This window comes from Elephas maximus, chromosome 16 (assembly GCF_024166365.1).
Source record: "Elephas maximus indicus isolate mEleMax1 chromosome 16, mEleMax1 primary haplotype, whole genome shotgun sequence".
In the NCBI taxonomy this organism is placed as follows: Eukaryota; Metazoa; Chordata; class Mammalia; order Proboscidea; family Elephantidae; genus Elephas; species Elephas maximus.
Window position 1 is genome coordinate 63864098 of NC_064834.1, and position 4868 is coordinate 63868965.

Sequence of the window (4868 nt, forward strand, 5' to 3'; positions counted from 1 at the left end):
AAGCAGGCTGACTTTCACCCTCACAAGCTGCAGCCCTTAATATTTTCCAAAGTCTGCAAGGAGAGTGATGGAGATAGCATTAAATAGTCCTGTGGACAGATGTTCACATTTAGTCACCTGAGATGGCCTCAGTGCTGGTCTCTGTCGTAAGCCTATAGGTGCCTGTCCAATATTCACTTTGAATAGATCTGTTTCCAGGCCTAGGGGAAATAGCCATTGATGTCAGAATTCCTAAAAGCCCCTACCTAGATGGAGCCCTGGTTGAGCAGTGGTTAAGAGCTTAGGCTGCTAACCAAAAAGGTCAGCATTTCAAATCCACCAGTCGCTCCTTGGAACTCCTTGGAAACCACATAGGGAAGCTCTACTCTGTCCTATAGGATTGCTATGAGTTGGAATCCACCCAACGGGAATGGGTTTTAGATAAAAGGGGTTGTCCCTGGGTGGCACAAATGGTTAAGTGTAAAGCTCCCAACCAAAAGGTTTGCCTGTTCAAATCTACCTAGGGGCACCTTGGAAGAAAAGCCTGGTGATCTGCTTCTGAAAGATCACAGCCATTGGAAACTCTGTGGAACATAGTTCTACTCTGAAACACATGGGGTCTCCATGAGTTGGGATCAACTCAACAGCAGTTGGTTTAGGTGATGCAAACAGTTAATGTGCTCAACTGCTAACTGAAAGGTTGGAAGTTCAAGTCCACCCAGAGGCACCTCAGAAGAAAGGCCTGTTGATCTGCTTCTGAAAATCAGTCATCAAAAACCCTATGGAACACAGTTCTACTCTGACACACATGGGGTCATCATGAGTTGGAGTTGACTCCATGGCATGAGGAAATGCTGGTGGAGAGGGAAGAGGACAGGAAGGAGAAAGGAAATCCATGGCTTAGCTCCTTTGGGCAATGAAACAATTGCCTGGCCTGAAAAGAGGCCTAACATTCACTCTGCTCATCCACTCATGCATTCATTCATTTCTTCCACACTATTTACAGGCACTGTCATAGGCACAGGGGACTCTGTGCCCTCCTCAGCTGGTGAAAGGAACTTAGCATACTGCTGCAGCCTGGGTTTGTAGCCACAGCATTTATAAGTTGGGGGAAGTTTTCCTCTTGCTTTGTTTGGGAGAACAAAGGGCTATAGGACAAACTGTGCTAAAGCAACAGGGGAAGAAAATCCAATTCCACCTGGCTCCTCCTTGAACAGGCTCCCACTCCTTTCTGGGGCAGGTGGGGCAGTGAGAACCCCTAACCACCGGCTTGGAAAGAAAAACCCTGAAGTCATTCGATCCAGCTCTCAGGGCTGCATTCTACAGGGATCTAGAGGGTGCCTTCCAGGGAGTTAACCCTTTCTTTCACACGTACCAGATGCAAGACCTTCGAGGCCCTGAGAGGACACACTCACTATGTGAACTTGAAAAAGATGAAGGTGGTGAAGATGATGATGGTGATGGCGATGATGGTGATTACTACACAGTACACTATGCAGCTTTACTATGTGGCAGACACTTTGCTATGTGCTTTACACGTGTTCCTTCATTGGCTCCTCACAGTAGCAGTGTGAGGTAGGTACAGTTATTATCCCCATTTTATAGATGTGGAAACTGAGGATCAGAAATGTTAAATATCTTGTGCAATGTCACACAACTAGGAGGTGTATACCTGGGCCAGTGTGTTTATCTCCGTGCTCTGTTTCTTTGGTTCTTGGGTATTGTAGCCCGCCCTCCATATCCATGGGTTCTGCATCAGTGAATTCAACCAACTGTGGATCAAAAATATTCAGAAAAAAAAAGGAAGTTCCAAAAAGCAAACTTGAATTTGCTGTGTGCCTGGCATAACCTGAATCCAAACGAATGAAATGATGTATAGGCACACCCTGCTGTAGCCTCCTGCTATTTCACAGATCCTTAGTCTCTCTCCAGAACTCATTTGAGCATTGTTTGCCTCGTATCTTGTCATTATTCCCTAAACAATACAGTATAATAACTATATACACAGCATTTACATTGTAGCAGGTATTATAAGTAATCTAGAGATGATTTAAAGTATATGGGAGGATGTGTGTAGGTTATATGCAAATACTATGCCATTTTATATAAGTGACTTGAGTGTCCTAGATCCAAACCCCCACAGATACCAAGGGATGACCATATAAACACAAATGTACTCACTTCTACTTAAAACATTCCACATAGCTCATCTTCTGTGGTCTCCTGTGTCAGATTGTCTGGGCGTTTTTGCACGGCATACATGGCCCATCTGGTTTGAATAGACTTCTTGGTCCCGGAAGTCCTTTGTTTATGGTTATTACCTAATGAGGGGAGCACAATGTAAGCGTGAGGATTTTTTTGGCCAGAGTGTTGAGGCCATCCAAGTCCAGCCACTTCTTCAGCCCTGAAGACCCAGGACTAAAGATCCCAGTAGGGTAAGCACAGGCAGTGAGCGACACGCATGAAAGAATAGATAAGAACAAAAGACACATATGAGAGCCAAGGAGAAAGCAGAGGTAGTCCTGAGGGCCAGCACTACTGTCTTTTAAAATTCTTCAGTGGTAACCAAGTGTTGCTCTTCCAGAAAGGGTGTCCAGCTCTGGAAGGGGCCTTCAGAACCAAGTCTGATGAATGAGGTTAGGGACTGAGGGGAGTATGCCTCCATAGATCCAAAAAAATAACAAAAAGCAAAAAGGATGACAACTGATAAGTTTTTAGGGAGCTGTGGAACACGGCAGCAACTCTGGAATGAATGTCTTACTTCCTTTGAAATGATACAGTGTCTACCTGGATATTGATACATGGGTATCTTTATTAACAAATCTAACATTTATTTTGCTCACAAATCTGCAATTTGGGTAGGGTTTGCTGAAAGCAGCTCATCCCTACTCCACTTGGCATCAGCTGCACTGGCTCAAAGGCCGGGGCTAGAATCCCCTGTAGGCTTGTTGACTCACAAGTCTTGAGGCTGATGCTCTTTGTCAGCTGGGTCTCCAGCTGGGGTTTTTCCATGTGGCTGCTTGGCACCCTCACAGCCTGGTGAGGACCAGGTGGAAGTGCTATCACCCTTTTAGATTTAGCCTTTAAAGTCACATGGCATAACCTCTGCTGTAGTCCTGTGTCCAACAGGTTCAAAGGGGAGAAACATGGACCCCACCTCTCGATGGAAGAGTATCAGTAGAACATTGTTAGAAAAGCTGTGGGGTCTGACATATTGACGCAGCTATCTTCAGAAAATACAATCTGCCATGTATCTGCTTCCTCAGGCCACAGGTCTTTGCATATTCTGTTTCCTCTCTCTGGAACACCTTTTCCCCTCTTCCTAGTTAAGGACTAATAATCCCTCATATCTTAGCTGAGTCATCGTTTCTTCAGGAAGCCTTCTCTGAGCTCTCTGGCCAGGTCAGTTCCCTCTGGTTTATGTATTCTTACTTTTCCTTAAAACTTATCACAGTTACATTTTAAATATATGTATGTACGTGTGCGTAGAAATATATGCCTATAATTTTATATATGTGTGTGTCTGTCTGTCTCTTAATAAGATGGTAAACCACATAAAAAGAGGGACTATAAGGTTTTTTTTTTTTTTTTTTTTCCCTATTCTGTCCTCAGGAACAGAGGAACCAGGACACATTCAGTAGGTGCCCATATATTTCTTAATTGAAAAAAAAAAAAAATGCATGGATGGCCAAGGCTGGATTTTAAAGACCTTGGAGCCCTGGTGGCACAGTGGTTAAGAGCTTAGCTGCTAACCAAAAGGTCAGCAGTTTGAATCCACCAGCAGCTCTTTGAAAACCTTATGGGGCAGTTCTACTCTGTCCTATAGGGTTGCTATGAGTTGGGATTGACTCAATGGCAACGGGTTTTTGGTTTGTGTCGGGATATTGTATGCTGCTGATTGTGTTACCCCTGGGGCACAATGCTTAAACCCATTCAAGAAATGGGATTCAGAGAAAATGTTTCTGAGCTTCATGGTGGAGTAGTGGCTAACCTCAGCTTTGGGGAACACATCAGTGCTCATCTCTACAGAATTAATCCCTCTGGCCTAGCCCCCATAGACCTGATTACAAATGCTAATGAGTTTATTTCATTTGTCTCTACAGATTAGCCCAGGTAGTTCCAGTTACCCAAAAGGGAATTAGGGCAGAGCTGGAATACTGGGGGAGAATCACAAGACTAATGATTAGGTTCCAAATAGGAGTCAGCCCTGTCTCCAACTCCCTTGCTAGTCAGAGGATGCAAGGACCTCTAACCTGTTCTGACTTTGTACCAGGATTAACAAAACATGCTCTGCTAGGGTGCATATAGGTTCCCCCACCAGGTAAAGATGCTCAGGTTCAGGAACCTTAAGCACTAATTATGGAGAAGGGGAAATGAGATGGAGTCTGCAGCGGGGATGAGAAAGGTTTCCAGGAGGGGCAGAATGAAGAAGAAGAAGAAAAAGCTTAATAACTGCTTTTGTTGTGAAATTAAAGCTCTGTGACATATATGTGCACAATCTGCAGATGATTTGCAAACCCCTCTGCGAGAAGTGACAGCCAGTGGAGTGAGATGTGGTACAGGGTAGAAACAGCGCCCCTCCTAACTTACTCCAAGGTGAGACCTGGGAGCCTAGACCACCTAATGGCCATGTTCTTGTTCTCATCCATGCTTAGACTCTGGCTTCTGAAGGGCTAAGAGCAGTGCACCCTTGTCCCAGCCGCACCAGGAAAATCTGCGTACCCTGGAAACAAAAACAAAAACAAACCTGTTGTCGTCAAGTCGATTATGGCTCATAGCGACCCTACAGGACAGGGTAGAACTACCCCATAGGGTTTCCAACGAGTGCCTGGTGGATTCAAACTGCCGACTTTTGGTTAGCAGCCGAACTCTTAACCATGACGCCACCA

The 4868-nt window shown here is 44.9% G+C and overlaps 1 long non-coding RNA gene across 1 annotated transcript; it reads right to left on the minus strand.

Annotated features, from left to right (window-relative positions):
- Positions 1 to 1674: 1674 nt before the first annotated feature.
- On the minus strand, positions 1675 to 4630 carry LOC126059882 (uncharacterized). The gene is made up of 3 exons (XR_007513503.1): positions 4570 to 4630; positions 2161 to 2300; positions 1675 to 1751 (listed from the first exon to the last, which is right to left on the minus strand). It is a non-coding gene; the product is annotated as an uncharacterized LOC126059882 (long non-coding RNA).
- Between the last annotated feature and the right edge of the window lie 238 nt (positions 4631 to 4868).